The following is an 11,294-nucleotide window of genomic DNA, read 5'->3' as shown; positions in this document are numbered from 1 at the left end:
TCCGGCCCGGAGCCTGGCCCCAGAGTCCCCGCGAGCAGCGGCGGCGAGTCGCTTCCTGCGGCCGGGGATTGAGCGACCCCTGCGATCGCTTCCCCCCGCGCTGCTGGGTCCTAGTGCCACGATCCCAGGCAGTGACTGTCCCTGCCCACTGCCCAGAGCTCGGATTCACAGTCAGCGCCAGGTCTGAACACAGCAGCTCGTGGAGACATAAGGGGAAACCGGAGAAGGAAAATGCTCAGCCCCTCGTGAGGCGGTGGAATCCGGGGAAGCAGAAACAACATCTCTGGCCTGTTCCCAGCCTGTCCCTCACCCATCCCAGCCCTGGTGCCTCCCCCTTCTCGGTCTGGCCTTGGCTGGGGGGGTCTCCCCCTGTGCTGAGGTCCCCCTCCCCGCCTTTCCCAATCCTTGTTCCACTGCTCCAACTCCCCTCTCTGCCACCAACTCCCTGGACTGCTTCTCCACCCCTCTGGGACTGCAGCTCTGCTCCCAACCCAGGGTCTGCTGTCTGGGCTGTGTCCCTGACTCTCTCTGGCTGGCCTGGCTCTGCTGCCTAGTTCAGCTTCGATGCCTAATTTCCCCTTAACTCTGCCCCTCACTGTCTGAACCAGGCAAATCCAGCGTATATGGAAGACAGAATCCTACTCCCCTCATTCGCCAGACCGCCCTGTCAATCCAGCTGACCTGGACCAATGGGCCTTCATCCTTGCCCCTGGGGACTGCCAGGCTCAAAATCCTGATTTGTCATCAACTTTTCCCTTTCCTTTAGGTACTGGGTGCTAGTCAGCCATCCCCCCCCCCCCCCACCCCTAACTATGGAGTTTCAGTAAGGGGCCAATAATCATCTTCCATTCACATTGCTAAAATACTGCCACAGCCACAATATTTACATCAGTACATCCAGGTGCCATATTAACAACATATCTTATCATCACGCCATAAAAAACACAATAACAATTAACAAAAGAGCATCTAACATTCTGTGTCTGCTTCTTCCTGTTAGGCATGCTAGCCGTCATTAAAGTGTTACATACAACCGATAGCAGTGGCATCGCTAAATGTTACAGGCAGTGTGCCCTGAATAATTCTCTGGGACCTTCTTGAGACTAGTGGTTCATTATCATAAGATAACCAATGGTCCATCCAGCCCAGTATCCTGTCTGCCAACAGTGGCCAATGCCAGATGTCCCAGAGGGAGAGAATCATCATGTGATCCCTCTCTTGTCATCCATTTCTACTCATCCTGGCTAATAGCCATTGATGGATCTAACCTCCATGAATGTATCTAGCTCTTTTTTGAACCCTGTTAAAGTCCTAGTCTTCACCACATCCTCTGGCAAGGAGTTCCACAGGTTGACTGTGCGCTGCATGAAGAAAAACTTCCTTTTGTTTGTTTTAAACCTGCTACCTATTAATTTCATTTGGTGGCCCCTAGTTCTTATATTATGGGAACACATAAATAACTTTTCCTTAGTCACTTTTTCCACACCAGCCATGATTTTATAGACCTCCACCATATCCCCCCTTAGTCTCCTATTTTCTAACCTGAAAAGTCCAAGTCTTTTTAATCTCTCTTCCTATGGGACCCATTCCAAACTCCTAATCATTTTTTGTTGCCCTTCTCTGAACTTTTTCCAGTGCTGATATATCTTTTTTGAGATGAGGCGACCAGGTCTGTATGCAATATTCAAGATGTGTGTGTACCATGGTTTTATATGGAGGCAATAAGATATTCTGTCTTATTCTCTATCCCTTTTTTACTGACTCCTAATATTCTGTTTGCTTTTTTGACTGCTATTGTGTGGCACTGAGTGGATGTTTTGAGACAACTATCCATAATGACTCCAACATCTCTCTTGAGTAGTTATAGCTAAATTAGTCCGCATCATATTGTATAGGTGGGATTATTTTTTCCAATGTGCATTACTTTGCCATTTTGTTGACCAATCACTTAGTTTGGTGAGATCTTTTTGAAGCTCTTCACAGTCTGCTTTGTTTTTAACTATCCTGAGCAGTTTAGTTTACCCACATTTTCTCTTTCCCTGTCCATGGATAATTCTGGGTGAGTTGGAAGGATTTTGTTATTTTCTTTGGGCACATCTACATTGCACAGCTATTTCAGGATACCAGAGGTATCCTGGAATAGCTACCCGACATCTACACAGGCCGCCTGTTATTGCAAAATATTTTTTTAAATAGCGGGCACACTATTTCACCATCCCTGTAAAACTCGTAGCACAAGGATTATGGGATGAAATACTGCATTATTTCGAAATTTGGTGCTGAGTAGATGCGCCACATTTCAAAATAAGCACATTCAAAATAAGATATGCAGTTTGCGTAGCACAAAGTGTGTAACTTATTTTGAGTTTCGGGTGCTGTGCAGAGGCACCCTTTTTGGTTTGGGTTTGCTGCACTCTGTTTCCCTCTGTAGTCAGTTTAAGGGACTAGAACCATTTTTCAATTCTTTTAGTCTCCTCAGAGGAGGATGATCTGTGCCTCCCAGGGTCCCTGACTGCTCTGAGTGCAATTTAGCTGGTCTCTAGGCCCTGCTCTCTACAACCCTCCCGGGTGAGGTTGGTGTAAACAGGCAGTTTGGGATTGTTGTGAGCAACTAGAATGTAGGACTCAACTGTCACTTGTCCTGTATTTTATTACACCCCGGCATCTGGTTACGAACTGGTACACAGTCATCCGGCCGCAGCACAGTCCCACTGGACTTGTGATCGTAAGTCCTTCACCTACCTTGGCCTGTGCCTTCCTATTTTTTCCCTATTTTTTCATTAGTTGCTCTTTACTACATCGGCTGGATCGTGAAGTGTGTGCAACCAGCAGGGGAGAGCTCAGGGAAGTGCTAGGAGTGGAAAGAAGCACCCGGGAGTGGGGACACCTTAGCCCCATGACAAAGTGGTGGCAAGATTGGGGTGCGAGGCCCCTAGGAATCTTTGCTGCCTGAGGAGGCTTCTGCCCCACAGAGGAGGGGGAGGGGCAGTCCTCCAAGTCAGGCAGGTCTCTAGGGAAAGGAGGGAGGGCTGCTCCCGAGGGGTCTGTGAGCGGGGCAGAGCCAGGCCCAGGGGCGCAGCGCAGCGCGGATGGCGGGTGCCTCGCTAGGACCCAGCAGCAGCAGCAGCAGCAGCAGGCGCGGGGGGAGCGATCGCTGGCTCCGGCTCGGCCGCAGGAAGCGACTCGCCGCCGCTGCTCGCGGGGACTCTGGGGCCAGGCTCCGGGCCGGATCCCCGAGCCCCGGCGGGGGCTGCTGCGGGGCCCCGGAGCCCGGGCTGCAGCCGGGAGGGGGACTCTCCGGCCGGGCCAGTCCCGCTGCTCCCTCCCCAGGAGCCTCTCCCCGGGCAGCGCCCCCAGCCCGGCCCGGCCCTGCCCGGCCCAGCCCCTGCCCCAGGGCGGGCAGCGCTTGGGGGGCAGGTAAGAGAGACCCCCCGGGAGCGGCGCCCCGGTGCCCCCGGGCTGCAGGGGGAGGGGTTGGCCCCGGGCTGCTCCCGGCGGAGCTGGCTGCGAGTCTCCGCCCGGGTTGTGCCCATGTGAGGAATGAATTTTGTTCTGCGCACCAAGGTGCAGGGGAGGAGGGTCCCCCACATCCAGGCTGGTGCCCAGAACAAAATTCATTTCACATTCGCAGGGTGCAGCATATTGGGGCAGAGGTGAGAGCTCTAGTTGGGGGTCCAGGCCTCGGGGTGGGGCTGGGGAGGAGGGGTTTGGTATACAGGCTGCCCTAGGGAGAGAGACAGGCAGCCCTCTCCCACCTGCAGCAGCTTGGGGCCAGGTTAGAGGAGCCGCTCCAGAGCAAGTGCAAGCCCATGGGCCCAGGGTTGGGGAGGGGTTGGAAAGTTTTTCTTTTCTTACCTTTTTGTGTCTGAGCCTTTGGAGCGTACCCCATGAAAGGAGGGCTCTGGTAAGAGGGACTGTTGTACTACAGAATAACCACCGGGGGGCAGCAAAGGGGCCAGGACAGCTCTAACTCCAGGGGGCAGGAATGGAGAAAGGGATAGCTATGTACTCTGTCTTCCCCCCTCCAGCCCCCTTTCCCTGGCTGTGCCTGCTGCCGCGCCCCCCAACAGGTGCTTCTCACCTGGCCCCAAGCTGATGTGGTGAGAGCGGGTGGGGGTTGTCTGTTCTCTCTCCTATGGAGCAGCCTGCACCCAGAACCCCTTTTCCCGAGCCCCACGCCAGAGCTCGCCCCCCCCCAAATAGAACTCTCATCTCTGCCCCAATGTGGAGTCCTGTCCCACACTTTGGTCCCATCCCTGCTACACACCCTGCGTATGTGGAACACATTTTGTTCTGTGCACCAGCATGGCTGTGTGGGTCCTTCCTCCCCTGCACCTTGGTGCGCAGAACAAAATTCATTCCTCACATGGGTGCAACCAGAGGGAACACTGCAGAGCGGCCCTCTCCATCCCTGCGCCTTCTTGTGAAACAATCAAATTGCTCCCGCATCCTGTTGTCCTGGCACAACCAAACCCTGACCATGCATTAGAAGAAGAGGAAGTGGCCTAGCAAATTGGCGGTCCTCGCTCTTACGGTGTAGGAGGACGTCTTGAACAAACGGCCTTGCCGACAGACAGACACACCTGGCTAAAATGCATAGTAAAAAGGTTCATTTATACTTTAGCATAGTCCCAAATACCCCAACTTTGTGTGGCAGGTAATGTGCATCTCTATTTCCGCAAACACAGACCATAGGTGACTTGCATGGCTGCTGAATCCAAGACAGTAAAATAAAATGTAGCAGTGACTATAATGAAGCTGGGCTGCTGTCACACTAAATACCAGGGCAAATTAGCCCACGAGGCTACAAATGGCAGCAGGAGCAACAAATGAGGGTGGGAAGCTCCCAGCCCTGCCCGGCTCCGTCCCTGCAGCCCCTGGGCAGCCTGACTCTGCGGGGACCCAAGGAGGAGCTGAGAGAGGAAAAGCCACCAAGCACCAAGCTACTGGGCTGGGGGAGAGGGCACTAGCGCGGGTGACACGACACTGGGGAGCCACAGCCCAAAATGGCTCCTTCAAGTCTGCTCTTTCCCCAGCGCAGAGCTCAGAGATGCTGCTGCGGGGGAGTTCAAAGGGGCTCGGTGGGTTTTGTTCTGGCGGGAGGGGCCAGGCCGGGGGTGTAACAAGCTCACTGGGTTTCTTCCCACAGGGCAGAGCCAGAGAGTCCCAGCGCGTGTCTGCAGGGGCAGGGCCTGGGGAGACTCGGGGGGCGACAGGGACTCAGGCCCCTTCTGACACCTCCCCCATCGCCCCTCTTGCCCGACAGGCAGAGCACCTGTCTGCCAGGGGCCGGGCAATGGCCGGGATGGAGCCCGCTCAGGTAGGGGGTTCAGGGAGCTGCTGGGCAGGGGAGGGATGAGACAGGGTGGGATGAAGCTGCTGAGTTTCTGAGCAGGCCCATGGGCAGGGTGTGACCACGCCCCCATTTCTAACCCAGACCCCTCTGGGCAGGGCTCTGAAAATGGCCCAGACTCCCAATGCTGGGACCTGAGCCCCCAGCCAGAGGTTGCTGGGAAACACAAAGGCTACATCTACACTGGCATGATTTTGCGCAAATACTTTTAAGGGAAGAGTTTTTCTGTTAAAAGTATTCGCACAAGAGAGCGTCTACACTGGCATGTGCTTTTGTGCAAAAGCATCCGTGCCCGTGTAGACGCTCTCTTGCGCAAGGAAGCTCCGATGGCCATTTTAGCCATCGGGCTTTCTTGCGCAAGAAATTAACGTTGCCTGTCTGCACGGGCATCTTGCGCAACAATACTTCCACAAAAGGGCTTATCCCTGAACGGGAGCGTCAGAACATTTGCGCAAGAAGCCCTGATTTCGTACATTAGAACGTCAGTGTTCTTGCGCAAGAACTCGCGGCCAGTGCAGACAGGCGGCAAGATTTTGCGCAAAATCTTGCCAATGTAGACACAGCCTATGGGAAGCTGCCGTGTTTCCTGTCCCTGCCTGTGGCTCAGAGCTCAGCTTCCGCCTCAGCCTCTGGCTAGCAGGTGTGTGGCCAGGGAGAAGGCCCTGCCCTCTGTCTGCTGAGGGGGAGGGGGATCTCTCTGCACATCCCCTGAAGCCTCCTGGCTGCTCTAAACAGGCTGGGGGTGGGATTCTACTTTAACCACCCAGAGCGTCAGAGGTTTTTCCCCGAAACGACTGGGATTGTGTCTGAGGCCACAGGCAGTGGGTGAGGGACTCTTGTTGTTGCAGATGCGGGTGACCTTCGAGGAGGTGGCTGTGTATTTCACCCCGGGGCAGGGGGCGCTGCTGGGCCCCGCTCAGAGAGCCCTCTACAGGGACGTCATGCAGGAGAACTACGAGGCGGTGACCTCGCTGGGTAAGAGCGTCCCGGCCCCTCGGGGATTAGGAGCCGTGGGGTCTGCGTGTCCGACACGGGTCAGGTTCTTCCCTGCTCAGGTGGCCTGGACAGGAATGGGTTCCATGGGCACAGCTGCCGGGGGAGAGCGACTTGCATCTCCGTACCCTGTGCAGTGAGACCAGGGTGTCAAACCCTAATGGACGTGCTAAATCATCCCCACCCGGCCCCTCTAGATTTCAAGGTGGAGGGGGCCATGTGTCCTCCTGTCTGGGTTGTTTCTCACTCTCATCCAGAATCCCTGTTCCCCTCCCTCCTGGGAAGTGCTCCAGCCGTGGAGGGCTCTGGGCTCTGCAGGTTTAGAAATAGGCAGGGGTTTGACTGCAGAGCTGTGAGTGTCAACAAAGGCCCCAGACTGCCCGGATCCTCCACACAATTCCTCTCACCTCCCCACACGCCTGCCTCCCCCCAGGTGGCTCAGTGACCATGTTCCCGTCCTCTTGGGTTGCACATTCCCCAGCAGAGCCCGGGGACAGGTTCCACGCACGGAATGTCCTTTGGGACAGCTGCTCTCCCCACCCTCCCTGCACCCTGATCTGCTCTGATTTCACCCCCTGTGCAGGGTTTCCCGTTCCCAAACCTGAGCTGATCGCCCGGCTGGAACGAGGGGAAGAGCCCTGGGTGCCCGACCGCCAGGCCAGGGAGGAAAGAGAGATCCCAAGAGGCACCTGCACAGGTGAGGATTGACACAGCATTTGGCAAATTAAGGAAAAACTTGAGAACCACCCCCCAGTTCGGTATCGGTCGTAGCCTTCGCTTCTTCCTTCTCTCATGCAGGGCAGGGTGTAGCAGCAGACAGGAATTTCCTTCCCATGTTTCTTTCCGTGTGAATGGTTGTGTGGGAAGCGGAGGGACAATCCAATTGCTCGTTTTGTGCAACTTCAGTGTGTTGGGTTTTCTCTTGGTGCTGCCGCTTTTTCTCCCCAGCTCAATGACTCCTCCCGGGATTGTCTCTCTCCCAGCAGGCGATGGGAAAGCCACTGAGAATGAAGAGGGGAATCAGCAGGAAATTCCTGGGGAGATGGAACCGCAGGCAACCTTTGTGGGAAGAGCTGAAGGGAATGTTTCCCAGTGCTTGGGACTGGGAGAAACCTGGGGAAACTGGCCCAGGCCGGAGAGGCTGCTGGGGCACCATCAAAGTGAGCAAATGGACAAATCTGTTAAATGTGGGGAAGGACACAAGGATCCCTCAGCCCAGCAGACAAACCCCAAGGAAGAGAAACACCAGGAATGGCTCAGTTATGGGAAGGAATTTATTGTGAGCCCTGAGCTTATTACAGTGCAGACAGTAGGTGCTGGAGAGAAACCCCTTCAATGTTTGGATTGTGGAGAAAGTGTGAATAACAGCTCAGATCTTAATACTCATGAGAGAAGCCAAATGGGTGAGAAAGGGTATGAGTGCCTTGAGGAAGGGAACTGCTTGAATTGCAAGATACCCTGGAGTATACCTGAGACAACCCATATAGGAGAGAGACCTTATAAATGCTTAGACTGTGGAAAATGTTTCCTATGGAGGTCTGCCCTTGTTTCCCATCAGAAAGTCCACATGGGAGACAGACCCCATCTGTGCTTCGTCTGTGATAAAAGTTTCAAATGGAAGTCATCCCTTGTTTCACATCAGAGAATCCACACGGGAGAGAGACCCCATAAGTGCTCAGACTGTGGAAAAAGTTTTATACGGAGGCACGACCTTGTTAGTCATCAGGCCGTCCACAGAGGAGAGAGACCCCATAAGTGCCTAGACTGTGGAAAAAGTTTTAAATGGAAGTCCGTGCTTGTCGCACATCAGAAAATCCACACAGGAGAGAGATCCCATAAGTGCTTAGATTGTGGAAAAAGTTTTAAAGGGAGATCCCACCTTGTTTTTCATCAGGCAATCCACACAGGAAACACACCACACAAGTGCTTAGACTGTGGAAAGAGTTTTATATGGAAGTCTGACCTTGTTAAACATCAGCCTATCCACAAAGGAGAGAGACCTCACAAGTGTTTAGACTGTGAGAAAAGTTTCAAATGGAAGTCAGCCCTTTTTAGACATCAGAGAATCCACACAGGAGAGAGACCACATAAGTGTTTAGACTGTGGAAAAAGTTTCATACAGAGGTCAGAGCTTGTTAAACATCAGGCAATCCACACAGGAGAGAAACCCCATAAGTGCTTAATCTGTGGGAAAAGTTTCATAAAGAGGTCAGCCCTTGATTTGCATCAGGCAATACACACCGGAGAGAGACCTCATAAATGCTTGGACTGCGAAAAGAATTTTATACAGCAGTCTCAACTTGTTAACCATCAGGCAGATCAAGTTGAAGAGAAACCCCAAAATTGCTTAGACTGTGGAAAAAGTTTCATATGGAGGTCAACCCTAGTTTCACATCAGGCAATCCACACAGGAGGTTCACCCCATAAGTGCTTAGATTGTGATAAAAGTTTCAAATGGAGGTCAGCCCTTGTTTCACATCAGAGAATTCACACAGGAGAAAGACCCCATCAGTGTGTAGACTGTGGAGAAAGTTTTATACGGAGGCCCGACCTTGTTAATCACCAGGCAGTCCACACAGGAGCAAAAACCCATAATTGCTTAGATTGTGGGAAAAGCTTCAAATGGAAATCAGGCCTTGTTTCACATCAGAGAATCCACACAGGAGAGAGACCTCATCAGTGCATAGAGTGCGGAAAAAGCTTTAAATGGAGACATGACCTTACTGGCCATCAGGCAATCCATACAGGAGAGAGACCCCGTAAGCGCTTAGACTGTGGGAAAAATTTCCTATGGAGGTCAGCCCTTGTTAAACATCAAGTAATTCACACAGGAGAGTTACCCCATGTGTGACCGGACTGTGAGAAAAGTTTCATTCGTTGATCATGCTGTTTTCAGCATCAGTCAGTCCACACTCGAGTGGGACTCCGTGAATGTGCTTGTATTGTGGCTAAAGTTGCACACAGAGATCACACTTCATTAAATGTGAGAGAATTCACATAGGATCTAGACTTCTGTGACACATGATTGAGAAGTGTTACTTCCAGTTTAACTGATCCAGATTTAACCTTTAAAAGCAGAGTAGGTAGGGGTGTTTCTGGTGTTCCACATTTATATAGTCTAGAACTTTGAAATGTGAAGTCATGGGCTGTGTCTACACTGGCCACTTATTCCGGAAAATCAGCCACTTTTCCGGAATAATTTGCCAGCTCTCTACACTGGCCCCTTGAATTTCCGGAAAAGCACTGATGATCTAATGTAAATTCATCAGTGCTTTTCCGGAAAAACTATGCTGCTCCCGTTTGGGTAAAAGTCTTTTTCCGGAAAACTGTTCCGGAAAAGGGCCAGTGTAGACAGCACAGATTTCTTTTCTACAAAAAAGCCCCGATCGTGAAAATGACGATCGGGGCTTTTTTGTGGAAAAGCGCGTCTAGATTGGCACGGACGCTTTTCCACAAAAAGTGCTTTTCCGGAAAAGCATCCTGCCAATCTAGACGCGCTTTTTCCGAAAATACTTTTAACTGAAAACTTTTCTGTTAAAAGCATTTCCGGAAAATCATGCCAGTGTAGACGTAGCCATATTGTTAAAAAATTGGAAGAAGATACTAGTGCTGTTGATTAATCACCATTAACTTGCGCAATTAACTTAAAAAAATTAATTGTGATTTTAAAAAATTCATTCTCCTCAAGGAAGGAGAACTTCCAACTGGAGGAGAGGGAAATGATTTCAGAGTGAAAACTCTCCTTCCAGATGACATGGTGGTCTCCTTTCGCATGGAGGATATCTCTCGGGGTAAGGGAACTCCAGTTTTTGGAAGAGACAAGTATTTGTCATTGAGAATTCGATCATTAGGAACATAGCTGAGGTAGAACCACATGGTGACTTCTCGGCCTGTTGCAGAGCTTGCAGATCTCAGAAGACATCTAGACAGACTTATGTGTAGTGCAGGGAAGGAGTTTGGTGGTCATGTTGTATGTAGGTACCAAAGACATGGGGAATGATAGGAGACAGACCCTGGAGACGAAAATTAGGCAGCTAGTGTAAGATAATGTAGAATCATAGAATGTTAGAACTGGAATGGTCCTCAAGAGGTCATCAAGTCCAGTCGCCTGCCCTCACAGCAGGACCAACCACCATCTAGATAATCCCTGACAGGTGTCTGTCTAACTTGCTCTTAAATATCTCCAGGGATGGAGATTCCACAACCCCCCTAGGCAATTTATTCCAGTGTTTCACCACCGGACAGAAAGGAAGTTTTTCCTAATGTCCAACCAATACCTCCCTCGCTGCAGTTTAAGCCCCTTGCTCCTTGTCCTATCCTCAGAGGCCAAGGAGAACAATTTTTCTCCCTCCTTCATGTAACACCCTTTTAGATATTTGAAAACTGCTCTCATGTCCCCTCTCAATCTTCTCTTTCCTAAACTAAACAAGCCCAATTCTTTCAGTCTTCCCTCATGAGTCACAGAGCATCCATGGTAGAGTTTTCTGAAATGCTTCCAGTTCGATGCATAAGGAGAGGTAGTTGGGCAGAAAAGCAGTGTCTCAGGCTACGTCTACACTGGCACCCTTTTCCAGAAATGCTTAAAACGGAACAGTTTTCCATTAAAAGTATTTCCGGAAAAAGCGCGTCTACATTGGCAGGATGCTTTTCCGGAAAAGAACTTTTTCCGGAAAAGCGTCCGTGGTCAATCTAGACGCGCTTTTCCGTAAAAAAGCCCCAATCGTCATTTTCACGATTGGGGCTTTTTTGCGGAAAACACTACTGTGCTGTCTACACTGGCCCTTTTCTGGAACAGTGTTCCGGAAAAAGACTTTTGCCCGAATGGGAGCAACATAGTTTTTCCGGAAAAGCACTGATGATTTTACATTAGATCGTCAGTGCTTTTCCAGAAATTCAAGGGGCCAGTGTAGACAGCTGGCAAGTTATTCCGGAAAAGCGGCTGATTTTC

The 11,294-nt window shown here is 51.4% G+C and overlaps 1 pseudogene; it reads left to right on the top strand.

Annotated features, from left to right (window-relative positions):
* The first annotated feature begins 3,150 nt into the window (after positions 1–3,150).
* LOC102456205 (uncharacterized) overlaps positions 3,151–11,294 on the top strand; it is a 36,435-nt pseudogene continuing 28,291 nt past the window's right edge.

Source organism: Pelodiscus sinensis, chromosome 32 (genome assembly GCF_049634645.1).
Source record: "Pelodiscus sinensis isolate JC-2024 chromosome 32, ASM4963464v1, whole genome shotgun sequence".
In the NCBI taxonomy this organism is placed as follows: domain Eukaryota; kingdom Metazoa; phylum Chordata; order Testudines; family Trionychidae; genus Pelodiscus; species Pelodiscus sinensis.
Note: the sequence above shows the minus strand (reverse complement) of the source record. Positions and strands in the feature narration are given on the sequence as shown.